The 13,197-nt window shown below is 48.1% G+C and overlaps 1 pseudogene; it reads right to left on the reverse strand.

The window, feature by feature from the left end:
• The window catches only part of LOC134368960 (F-box-like/WD repeat-containing protein TBL1X), a 43,315-nt pseudogene that overhangs the window by 5,189 nt on the left and 24,929 nt on the right, over positions 1 to 13,197 (reverse strand).

Genomic DNA, 13,197 nt, shown 5'->3' on the forward strand with positions numbered 1-13,197 from the left:
TCCCACAATATTATGCCTGCTGTCCAGCCCAACAATTAACTAACTTCACACTCATAATTCATTTTCTAAATAATTTCACACTCCTAAGAACTCTGGTTTAGAGGACAAATTATACGGTCACACTACTTTTTAAGGAAACTGAGTTCTGAAGGGTGTGAAGCAAAGAAGTGACAGGGCCACCTCAGTGTTCCACATGGCACGGATGGCCTGGGGAAAGGGAGGAAGAAAGCCTGGAGTCCTGGGAGTGGGCTCCTTTGTGAGCCAGGGGAGGATGAAGGGGCTGACTGGAGAGGGGATAACGTGTGGACCTGTGTGTGACTGTGCAGACGTGTGCTTGCACATATGTTTGCGCAAGTGTAAATGAGTGTGCATGACTGTGTGTGCATGTGCACAAGTGTGCATAAATGAGTGTGCATGTGTTTGTACGTGTGTGTGTGCATGTTGCCTTGTGGGAGTGCTCATTCATGTACATGAGTGTCCAGGCGTGTGAGTTGGCATGCATGTGAGTCCGAGGATTGGGCTCCTATGAGCCACGGGAGGATGAAGAGGTCAGACTGGAGAGGGGATAATGTGTGCACGTGTGAGTGTGCAGACGTGTGCATGCACATACGTTCGCGCAAGTGTACGTGAATGTGCATGAGCATGCATGACTTTGTGTGCATGTGCACAAGTGTGCATAAGTGTGTCAGCATGTGGCTGTGTGTGGGTTTTCATACACATACATGAGTGTCCAGGCATGTGAGTGTGCGTGCAAATATGCATGATTGTGCCTGCGTGTGTGCGAGTTTGTATGCATGTATGTGTGTGCATGCATGTGTGGGTGTGTGGGCGTGTGTAAATGTGCACAAGAGTAGCTGGTCCTGGCTGTGGATGCTGAGAGGAGAATCGATGGGCAGGTTTCTTCGGGCCCAGGAATTTGGAGCCAGTCACCATGAACTGTCTCTAGCTGAACCCTCCTGGGAATGGAGCGCCACCCCCACCCACCCGCCACTCTTAGCGTAAGTCACAATTCCTAGGAAGCATCGAGCAGCAGCTCAGAAGTCTCAGGAAGAAGTAGGCTCAGCCACATTTAGCTTGAGGCTTGTTCCAAACGATTAGCCACAAGGAGACCCATTTAAAGAGCCAAGTGGTGGCACGGTGGTAAAGTCCCGGGCACGGCAGCTGGAAATCACATAGCTATGTGACCTTGTACCCTACGGCACTCACAGACTGCAGGCAGCACTACTAAAAGTTTGCAGATCATCCAGGGTTAGAGGAGAAACAAGTTTAGACCAGAACAAGCAAGTGTCTCTTTGTAACCACAGCCAGATACTCACGGGACAATGGATGCCTGTGCTCCAAAAGCACCTTCTTTTGGAAGCAGGGACACAATGGGCCGGGAGTTGAGACTGGTGGGTACTAGGGAAAGGCACAGGCACTGAGGACAATGGAATTGAATTCCCTTAAATTGGTGGCATGTTGGGAACTCCCCAGTGGCTTTGATCAGACCCCTCTGCTTTAACAGGGGATCCCCAACATCTAATGACATTCTGGGTGCTGGTGAGAATAAACAAGAAGCCACATGAGAGAGCCCAGGTGGGAGCCATGAATTGTCCCCAGGGAATCCAGAGGACATCTGAATGGGGTCGTGGAAGATGGGAAGGATTTTGTGTCAGACCAGGGACATGGTGAGGGGGTGTAAGGTGGAGGCTGTGAGAGTTTAAGGCAGGGAAGCATTTCAGGAGGGGCTGAGATGAGGTGTGAGGGGCTCGACCACACGGGTCTTCCAGGAGAACTGAGGAATGGGGGGTTTTGGACGCTAGAGGGATCTGCTGGGGAAAGACTGGGAAGAGCCTCACGTGCTTTGCTAAAAAATCTGGTAAGTCAGCTGCTGCTCATATTGTTCTTTTCTGGTATATGATGAGATTATTTTTTCAGCCTCTGGTTGTTTTACGACTTTCTCTTTATCATTGGTTTTAGTGTTTGCTGACCACATGCCTAGGTGTACAGATCTCTTTCTAGATGTTCTGCTTGGGGTCTGCTCAGCTTCTTGGATTGAATGTTGATGTTTTCCACCAAATTTAGTAAAATGTGGCCACTGTCACTTCAAGTAATTTTCCTGTTCCGTTCTCTTTTTTCTACCCATATGTTTAATATTGTCCCATACATCAATAAGCCTCCACTCATTTTTTCATTCTTTTCTGTTCTTCAAATTGGCCATTCTATGATCTCCCTTCTGATTCACTAACCTTGCTTTTGCAATCTCCAGCCTGCTGCTACACCCATCTAATAAGATTTTCGTTTCAGACATTTTGCTTCTCAGTTCTCCAATTTCCATTTGCTTTTTAGAAACATAGTATTTCCATTCTCTGCTGACACTCCCCATCTATTTACTTATTACAAGCATCTTTTCCTTTATACAGTCGTACAGTTTTTTCATAGCCTTTGCCACAAAGTCCAACATCTAGATCACCTCAGGGTCAGTTTTTCTCACTGCCTTCCCATCACTGAGTTAATCCAACTGCCTAGGGTAGCTGTGACAGCTCAAGAGCAAAAGTCTGCAGAGGAACTGGTCTGCTGTCACAGTATCTTTTGATTCTAGGTAAAAAAATATAAAAAGGCTCCCACATCACATTCTCATGAACTCAAGTCTGAAACTCAGAAGTCCCACTTACTGTGTGTCCTTGGAAGGTTTTGATTGGGCGGTCACAGCCGAGTCTGCATACATGAATACACATGTCTGTGCTACAGGAGGCAAAGGTAGTGTTGTGCTGCCAGTCCACGTCAAGAGCAGGGGCTGTGGAGCAGGAAAGACAGGGAGGATGCTGACATTTATCAACTGTGCACAGAGCTCGGCTGACTTAGAACAATTAACAGCATGGTGGAGAAGCCATATCTAGTAACACGATAAAACATATTCCCGCGTGAACAGACTCTTACTTTCAAAGACCTTAAAGACCCTCTCCTCCTACATTTGCAGGGACGACAAGATGACTCTGGAGAGAGGCCCCATGGCCCTTTCTGTGCCCCATGGCATGCAGCATCTCTTGCTCCCATGGCACAGGTGAGAAAGGGCAGGTGAGGTGTGCCGGCTGCCTCCCCCCGCACCTTCCTGCTTGAGCAGTATCACCATGGTGGGCCTCTTAGATTTGTTTTCACAGAGAGAGGAGAAAACAGAAGAGGAAAAAGATTTCATAGCCTGTGCTCAAGACACCCCAATTAAAAAACCTCCTGCAACACATTAATGCATCCCATGGATTTGGGGATAATTAGAGTCAACAAGAATCCCATATTAGGGATGAAATTGGGTGAAAGGTTCAGGACTCGTGATGAACACCCTCCCTGAGTCCAAGAGACCCTCTGCTCTGCTGAGGGTTTTGAGGTGACTGCCCTCTGGTCACTCCCCGCTAGACCTCTCCATGTCCCAGCTTTCCCTACTCCTTATTCTAGTGTGAGCCCTGCCTCTGCAGGGACCTCAGAAGTAATGATGACAGGAACAATACAAAGGTTAACTAATGCTGCAGTTTAGTTACGTTCTCATTTTCTACTTTCTGGGTTCTTTGCTGAGACGGCAGCAGGAAGTCCAGCCACTTTCCAGTGCACCGAAATGCCTAGGGCCATTGTTAAAAGCCCAGTCCTCGTTCTGTCCTCAGAGCCCGGTGCCCCAAGATGTTGGAAGAACATGTAAAGACCAGGGTGGTGAAGTCAGAGCAGCCAGACTCCATCCTTGTTCTGTCCCTCAGGCAGGTCTGGGGTGTCAGCTGCACAAAGGAATGTTCTGATAAGCCCTCAGAGGATGCTGAGCATGGAGTGAGACAAGCCATCTCAGGCCATCAGCACAGCTACCAGCTAGAGAAGGGGTACAGATGTGTTAGTCCCCATGGCTGTTGTACCTGTGGCCTCCAAGCCTCATGCCTGTCCAGTTACAGGGAGAGGGTCTGCGGCTGAGGGCAGCTGCTCCCACCTCCTCTCAGGCACCCACTTGCTCAAGTGATCACTTGGCACTCCGGGGACCTCGTGGCCATGCACTGCTCATGTCTGTATAGTCTCTGCTCCCCTGAGGCAGTCCCACTGGGACACTCCCTAGAGTCATTTACGCATCAAATGAGAGGTGACAGCAGGAGGCAGGGGGCTCGGGAAGGAACAGCAAGGGGAAGAGGGAGCTGCTCACTTGATGTGTCCCTTCTCCTTGGGAATCTCAGTGAGTCCCTTTTATTTGGGATCATCACAGGCTGCTTCTGAGAAAGAGAAGCTCTGGAACTGAGCCCTGTGCTCACAGAACCCTGACTGGGAAAGCTCATGGCCTGAGGGCTGTGAACAGTGCTGCACTAGAGCACACGTCACACGGAGAACGGGGTGCTGCCTGCATAGCATTTTGGGCCATTGTAACCAGGTAATGTCTTCAGGGGCCAGGAGCTCAGTGGTTCGAGGCTTAGCCATCAAGGTCTGACCACCCTCTTACTATACGAGCTCTCACCATTCCTTCACTGATGGGAACGGCCCCTGCCTGTGCTGTCCGTGCAAACAGTGCAGTTTGTGCTGAGCACCTGCTTGACTCTGGGAGTCTGGAATCCGGGCATGGGGTAAGCAGTGGGTGCCTCCATGTGACCAGACCCAAATGAAAACCCTCAGCACCAAGTCTCTAATGGGCTTCCCTGGAAGATAGCTGACTTCTGGGGGAATTAAGCAGATCCCGTGCGACTCCCCTATGAGCTCATGTCTGTTCTCCCCAGGACTTCATCCCTCATGCCTTTTCCCTTTGCTGATGTTGCTTTGTATCCATTCCCACAAGAAGTCTTAGCTGTGTATGCTGAGTCCTGTGTGTCCACCCAGCAGACTGCCAAACACGGAGTGGTCTCAGGGACCCCAACACAGCAGCCCTCTTGGAGCAGCAGGACAGAGAAGCCTGCCCTGGCTCTTTGGCTGGTTCACAGTTGTGTTTCCAGACTCGGGAGCAGGTGGGTGTTGAGGCGTCTGTACCTTGCAAACCTGAATGACAACACTTAACACGAAATGGGTCTCCTTCCCACCAGCGAGGTTCCACAGGCTGCTCCCTCTGTGCATTCACAATTACTTTAAGGGACATTTCACAGAACTCTGAATCATTACTTTTAAATTACAAAATCAAAACAAACCTCACCTGAATGGAAAGGAAACTGTTGTTTGGCTTCTCCTGTGTGGGCATCCCAAATGATTGTTGTCTGCGCTCCGCAAACAAAGGAAAAAGTTAGTAATTATTCTTCTTGCAAAGTTTTCTCATGAAAAATGCATCATGCAAGAAAAGACAGTGGGCCCTTATTCCTTCTAAACCAGCACAGTCCAATAGAGCTATTCCTTTAATTTTTCAGGGAAGCTGTAGGAAGTTCAGGATGAGAAGAGGTCATATTATTAGGAGAAGGGGAAGCAGAGGGGAGTGTTCTTTTCTCTGTAGTTTTGGGGGTTTTCAGTGGCTGGCTGGTAAGGGGATGTGAACCTTGACCTTGGTGTGACACCATGCTCTCCCCAAATAAGCTAACTGCCTAGCACTGTCCCATAGAGGTATCATGTGAGTCACTACACCAATTTTTGATTTTACAGTCACCACATTAAAAAGAAAAAAGAAACTGGTACAATTCATTAAGAGTGTATTTTATTTCACTCCAATATTGCCAAAATACTATTGTTTCAACATGTAATCAGTATAGAAAAATATTAATGAGTTATCTGGCATTCTTTCTTGCCCCCCATCCTAGGGCTTGGAATCACAGCGTGTTTTACACACAGCAGTTTGGACGGCCACATGTGATGAGCTACAGCCACGTGAGCTGGTGGCTACTGCAGCGGACACAGCAGCCTTAACTGATACCTGAGAAAACTATCTAAATCAGTGGTGATTCCCCCTCATCCCAAAACGCTAAAAAACCTGTAACAAAACATATCTAAATGTCTTTTCAGCAGTTTTCCAAATGAAGAGCTGCACAAACAGACATTTCTGGAAATTCCTCTGACCGACCCTCCATGAACCAGGTCCACGAGATGTGGCAAAGCCATCGGATTACGCCCGGGTCAGGCGCTGATTTATGGGTCTGCAGTAAGGAAAAAGGTGATCGGCACCTCGGAACACAAAGTAAATCATGAATTCTGATGAACTTACTGATGCTAGGAACATACTTAAAGCAGCAGCCAGGGGCAGCTCCATAAATACCATTGGAATTAAGTGTTCATTAACCGGAATTTTCAACGTCATTGGAAACTTTACACCTGTCTGTCAGTGGGACTTCATAAAGATTTCGTTTTAAGAACTGGTTATGCTTTGGGTTGATTGTAGAAACGTTCAGAAGAAACACTCAGAGCATCAAGTGTCTTTGAAACATGGTATTCCTACATTTGGGGTCAGCTCTAGACCACCTGTCACTGTTTGTCTGCAACTATTTTCTTAATTTGTCAAGCACAAACAAATGTGGTTTATATATTGTGAGTACAATTGGTCCTTTAACAACGTGCGGGTTAGGGTACCGACCCGGACACAGTTGAAAATCCACGTGTAACTCTTGCCTTCCCCAAAACTTAACTACTAATAGCTGACTATTGATCTGACTCCTTACCAATAACATTAACATTCAATTAAAACATGTTTTCTAAGTTATCTATATTATATACTGTATTCTTACAATAAAATAAGCTAGAGAAAAGAAAATGTTATTTAAAAAATCATAAGGAAGAGAAAAGTACACTTATAGCACTGTGCAGTTTTTACCAGATCAAAAAAGTTCCATGTATAAGTGGACCTGTGCTGTTTAAGGGTGAAACTGTAAGTAAACTCACAAATGTCTGATACAATTTCACATACTGCAATCAGTCACTGGAACATTTAGTTGACGTTTATGTTAAATATACATTGAATGGAAGAAAACATTTCACAAAAGCTTTGAGAATGTGAAATATATTTTCATCACTTTGGGTTAAGCATACACTGAAGGTCACACCAGCATCCTCATAAATTACATTTTCTCCATGGGTATTATGTTCAAGGACACTGTTATTATTCCTGCCATTGTTGACTAAGGAGTAAAGAGGGACATATATGGCCCAAAAGACTAACATGATTCCAAATACACATTTTTACTGATCGTACAGTCCGTCACCTGGTAGAGTCAAAATAAATAATCGGTGAGAAACACACAAATGAATGTAAAATAAAAGATCCGCCAGGTGGGAAGGAGGCCAGGAAACGATTTAGAATGCTCGGCAAGTCAGAGGGTAGTTACTGGTAAGCCGGGGCCTGATCCTCCTCCACGCTGCACCAGCTGTGTGTCACTAGACAAGTTAATAAACCTCTCTGGGGCTCCAGTTCTTCCTCTGTAAAATGGGATTGATCATACTAATGCCTGCCTCGATCTTGAGAGTATCGGATGGGTTAACACACATAGTAGTAAAGTGCTTGCTGTAAATGTTAGCGATCATTTTCGTGAATTATTTTCATAATTCAAGTGGCAGTTACCAATAGCCTACTGAAGGCATGACAGAGTGCTGTGTATGTGTATTACTTGAACTAGAACATCTTGGGAAAAATTTGATGGTAGTTACACGACACATTTAGTTTGTCAACCACAGCAGCTTATCTTTTCTTATATTATAGTAAATTAGGCTCCCAAGTCTGAATGAAGAGTTTCTTGGCTTAAATATAGAGAAAAGGAACAAATGATTCATTGACCTACACAGTTATATCCACATATAGGCGCTGGCACTCTTTTTCTGTCACGGGACACCTGGTAAATACCTTAAGCTTTGAGGACCAATAGTCTTCTGTTGCAACTGCTCAACTCAGCCACTAAGGCGTGAAAGCAGCCACCAACAATTCTCAACAAATGGGAATGGCTGTGTATCAATAAAACTTTATTTAAAAGAACAGGTGATGGGCCAGTTATGGCCTGTATGGGCTGTACCCTGCCAAGTGCACCCATGACCTCTCCAAGAGTGTGATGATGTTTAGAGTTCGTTTATTATTCTATATTAAATTTTACAACTTGAATGAACAGAAAGCAGTAACAGAGTAAAGTTTTCAAACTATCATGAAACCAGTGTAGTTTCTGTGGGGGAATGGTTCAATGTCTCCTTCCTCTTTGTTCTGGGATCTTCCACCCCATGATGGCTTCGAGAGGCACCTGGCTCTACTGCCATCACGTCTCTCTGGCAGCCCTGTCCAAGTGCAGAGTAAGGGAGTCCCACTTTGGCTCTGTGGCCTGTCAGGGGACAGTGCCCTGTCCCTGGGTCCATTTTACTCCTGCTCAGGAAATGTGCAGTCTGCAGTGGGAAGCAGGAGCTTATCAAATTAGGAGAGCAGGCGTCTGCTAAGAGAACAGTCTGTGTCACTAACATCACTCTAGGGGTGAAAGTTTACACAGAGCACACCCACACCACCTGCTCTGTCCAGCCATTGATAAACACAGTCTGAAGATTTTCCTCTCTTTATCATTGAACTATGAACCTCAAAAGAAGGGACAATTTGCACAGAGGTCTGTAGAACAGTGGAATATACTGACAGAGATTACATGCTATAAATTAACACTAAGATCAAAATTACAAAAACAAAACCTATACAGGTCCTTTTGATTTCTTAAGGGGAAGGAGAAAGCCTAAGAATCCAAAGAAAACACCGTGTTATCTAGAGACTGAAAACAAACATGTATAGATCGAAAGTATGTGTTTTAAGTTAATACTCACTTTGTCTACACCAGCACTCAAAATATAATTCCCCTTTTTGTTCCATTTCAAGGCAAAGATGGGGTCTCTATGTTGGCCTAAGCTGCTGGCCAGGTTACCTTTTATGTAAAAAAAAATACAGACAAACATGTTGACTTCAAAGTCATGGTCTGTTCACTTCACGGTTACATCCAGAAGCAGGTCCTGTCCAACCCCAACACGACAGACGCAGGACTTACCGTCTTCCATCCATATCCTTGCAAAACCGTCGTATGAACCTGTGGCCAGAAGTGTCCCGTCGCTCTGCGGGCCAGAAAGAGACACAAACCCACAGAAGCAGCTTAGTAGTGGTGGCACCAGAAAAGCACACAGAACTCACCAGGATCCGAAGTCTAGAATATTCCTAAGCTGATAACTGATGCCACATTAAGAGACTAACGGGTCATCTGTGACTACTTCAGCACACACTGCTGTTAAATTAAATGCAAGGCATGTGGACCAGTAAGCGAGAAAGCCACACTGAAACCACTCACCTTGTGTGCTGTCTAATTAAGGACAGAATTTAAAATACCTACAGAAAGTCATCCTAAGACTTTGCAGAAAGCAAAAAGAAGTTGAACGGCGTGTGTCCCATGTATAAATGCACATAGCAGCTGGTCCTGAGCTCTCAAGGTGGAAAGTTTTCTTTCCTGGCTGCTTGTCACAGCTCCCCAGCTGAGCCTTCCCGGGGTCCCACCTTCACGCTGTGAGGTCCCCCTCACAGTGCCATCAGGCTCGACTCGCTCATGCGTGCTGACCATGGGAAGGCACGGCCACCCAACACCCAGCTCGTTCTGTGCCCGCCATGGCCTCAGCAGGAGCTCTTGGAGATGGAGGGCACCTGTGAGCCCGCAGCTCAGGGCAGGGCCACCGCACCCTGACATTTCAAGGGGCCTGGGGGGTGGAAGATGCTTACGTTCCAGTCCAGCGAGGTGACATCTTTGTTACTGGGGACATCGTGTCCCCCCTCCCGTATACAGTGCCTCAACACAAGCTGGGTGGAGTCCCCGTTGCTGTGTTCGTTAAGGTTCCATATCCTGGCCGTCGAGTCTCCAGAACTGCAGAATAAAATCACACGCACGTCGGCTCTTGGTGGGAACAGCTCTTTCCACCCCTCCCATGCACCCCCCCACTTCTCCCCATCTCTGCATTTAGCAGTTTTAAATGTCTTTGCTCCCCATCCCATGGAGAACACGGCGAGGAATGTCGACTTCACAATCCGAGACACATAGAGCTGTGGAGTGCACAGCACCCGCTCGGGATCTGCTCATGTCGGGGAGACGTGACACACGAGGTCAGTCAACAGCACGTGTCCCTTGAGGCAGAATGCCAGAGACGAGCAGGGGTTCCCCTGACCCTGGAGCGTCCCCAACCTGACATCCTCACCCAGAAGCCAGCAGATCGCTGACAGGGTTCCAGGCACAAATGAACACCTCGGACTCATGGCCCCGAAGGACTGTGGCTTTGTTGGGTGGAATCTCAATGTCCCCATCAATTTCCATGTGTTTTGAGTGATTATCTGTTGTAGGAAACACAAAAAGGCACGTGGCTTATCAATACAAAAGAAACTCATTCTCAGGGGGCTTCTGTTTTAGGAACACCTTGTTTTTATGTACTAGGCGATACCATCTCTGATGATTATAACTAAATCATGGCTTTGTGTGATTGGGTATTTTATGTCTCTTTGTATTTTGCCAGTCTTCAAATTTGAGTGAGGAATACACTAATTTATTCCTTAAAACTGGGGCCAGTCAACTATGACCCATGGGCCAAAATCTAGCCTGCTGCAGCCTCTCCTCATAAATAACGTTTAAGTTATTTACTGATGCCCACATATTTATGCATTACCTGCAGCGACTGTTACGGGATGAACCGTGTCCCCAGTAGCTCAGACAGTGGCTGTATTTGGGGATGGGGTCTTTAAAGAGGTGATTAAGGTAAAATGAGCTTGCTAGAGTGGGTTTTAATCCAATATGACTGAAGTCCTTATAAGAAGAGGAGATTAGGACACAGACACACACAGAGGGACAACCATGTGAGGACACAGGGAGAAGATGGTGTCTACTAGCCAAGGAGAGAGGACTCAGGAGGAACCAGCCTGCCTTGCCTTGAGCTCAGACTTGCAGCCTCCAGGCCTGTGGGGAGAAATGTCTGCTGTTTCTGCTGCAGATCTGCAGTGCTCTGTCACAGCAGCCCAAGCAGAAGAGGACAGCTGCTTCTGCATTTCAAGACAGAGTTGGGTCACTATGACAGAGACTGCCTGGCACTGAATGCCTGTGACAGCCACTGTCTGGCCCCTTAGGGAAAGTTTAGTAGCCCCTGCTTTACGGGAAAGAGAAGGCAGTGGTCCAGTCTAACCAGCACACAGTCAGCAGCAGCTAACAGTTTTGTAATGCAGTGTAGAGCTGAGTCTGCTGTTACATCTTCTTGTTCAGGTATTTTGGTGGAAAACCCCAGGAAGAGAAGGACTCACTTCTCAGTGGCAGGTAACCTAAGATCTACTGCTTCTGGGTCAACACATAAAAATAGGAAAATGCCTGGTGACCCTGCTTGAATTGAGAAGCCTGACACAAAATCTTCACAGCCTACCCTCATGAACAGTGGGGCTGTGAAGAAAACACTACTTCTTTTATGCTTCCCAAGTTCCCATGTGGCTGGGAGAAGATGAAGAAAAGCAAAATGATCTTCCACGTTTGGTGGATCCATCCCCTGGTGATGGCGAGAGGACAGCTAGCATCCTAGCCAGCCATGAAGTGGGGTCCTGGGACTCTGTAGAGGCGTGCAGAGGAGGCTGTCACCTGCTCACTTATCCATAGGCAGCCGTGGCACGCTCCAGCCCCGACAGGCTGGTCTGAAGACCAGGTGTGAGGTGCTGAGAAGGGGGTCGAGCCGGCTGCTGCAGAAATTAAGAGCAGTGAGCGAGGGTGTATTAGCCACGTGCACCAGCAAGAGAAGGAGGCTGGGCTCCCTGGGGCAGGGGTCAGTGCCCAGATACAGCCTGGGCAGAAGAACTCCCACTCCCACGGCCACAGCAGGGAACAGCCTCCAGAGGAACAGACCAGAGACGGGGAACGGGTAAGGAGTCGACCTCAGACCAGAGGGGTGGCAGAATGGCTCAGGTCCTGGATGGGGCACAGGCATGCCTTGCATTCTGACTTTGGGTCCCAGGACAGGGCACCTCTTTTGTCTCTGTTGTTCTAGTTTTAAATAGATTTTCTGATGTGGGAGTTAGTTGGTGGAAGGTGCACCGGGCCTGAGCAAGTTTTGTGATATGATTGTCGAGCTCTGACTCATCTGCTACATACTCTTGGGAGATTAGCTAACAGGTCTAACCTCCCAGGGTTTTGCAATGACCAAGTAAGATGATGCCTGGTGTCCGGGGCGTGGTGCCCTTGCACTGACCATGGGCTCGACTACTAGACCATAATTTGGCTGAAAACCCTTTGCATGGAAGGCTGAGAGAGACACTTGCTCATGTTGGACAGTGATCATCTGGTACATGTCCCTGTTACTCGCGAGCCCTCAGGAGCAGGGCAGCAGGATTTCATAAAATCCAGGATGTATGTCGAGAAGGTCAGTCTAAGGATTTTGGTGACAAACAGGGAACGTGAAGGTCTTCCGGCCAGACAGTAAGCAAGCACTGGAGAGCAACTGGTGAGAAGTTGACAGCAGGCAGATCTCTAAGAAGTCATTGCATTCGCCCAGCTTTAGAAGCACAATAAAGCGCCAGAAGCCCCACACTTACTTATTGCGTGTGCTCCATTCTCCTCCCCGTTGACCGTGGCCTCTCCGTTCTTTGGTGTATTTTGCTCGGAAACTGCTGCCGGGGCTGCCGGGGCTGCTGCTGCTGCCGCTGCGGCCGCCACCGCACTGGCCTGCTGCTGCGCGAGCTTCTCGCGGAACACCTGCTGCCGCGTCTGCACCACGTCGGGTATCACGGCGTCTATCAGGGACAGGGACTCTATGGGGCGGCCGTCAAACACCGTGCCATCCTGGGACAGTAAGTCAAAGGCATCCGTCAGCACCCGCAAAAGAGGACCTCCAGGACCAGACTCTGCCTTCCAGGTGGGAGAGGTGCAGGAAGGTGGCCCAGAAACAGAGATGCCTGGAAGCCCAGGGGCTGGGGTCGGGGGTCGGCGGCATCAAGCAGGTGCCCGGACTGTAGGGGCAGGGCAGAGGGACTCCATGGTGGGCCAAGGACAGGGAGGTGGACAAGGGGAACCATCGATGAAGAACTAGGTATGGTGGCTGTCCCGAGGGAGACCTGATATTTGGTAAGTGTCAACCTGAACTGGGGCATTAAGGACATGTGAAAGTGTCTCCTTTATTCCTAGACAAAAGTGCTATATCCCTGATGCAAGGATTCTCAACAGGGTCAGGGGTGTGTGTATGGGGGGAGTAATTTTGTCTCCTTGGGGGACATCAGGGAATGACTGGAGACATTTTTCATTGTCACCACTTGGCGGGGGGTCTACTGGCAGCTGGTGGGTGGAGACC

The sequence above is a fragment of the Cynocephalus volans genome, chromosome Y, assembly GCF_027409185.1.
Source record: "Cynocephalus volans isolate mCynVol1 chromosome Y, mCynVol1.pri, whole genome shotgun sequence".
NCBI lineage: Eukaryota > Metazoa > Chordata > Mammalia > Dermoptera > Cynocephalidae > Cynocephalus > Cynocephalus volans.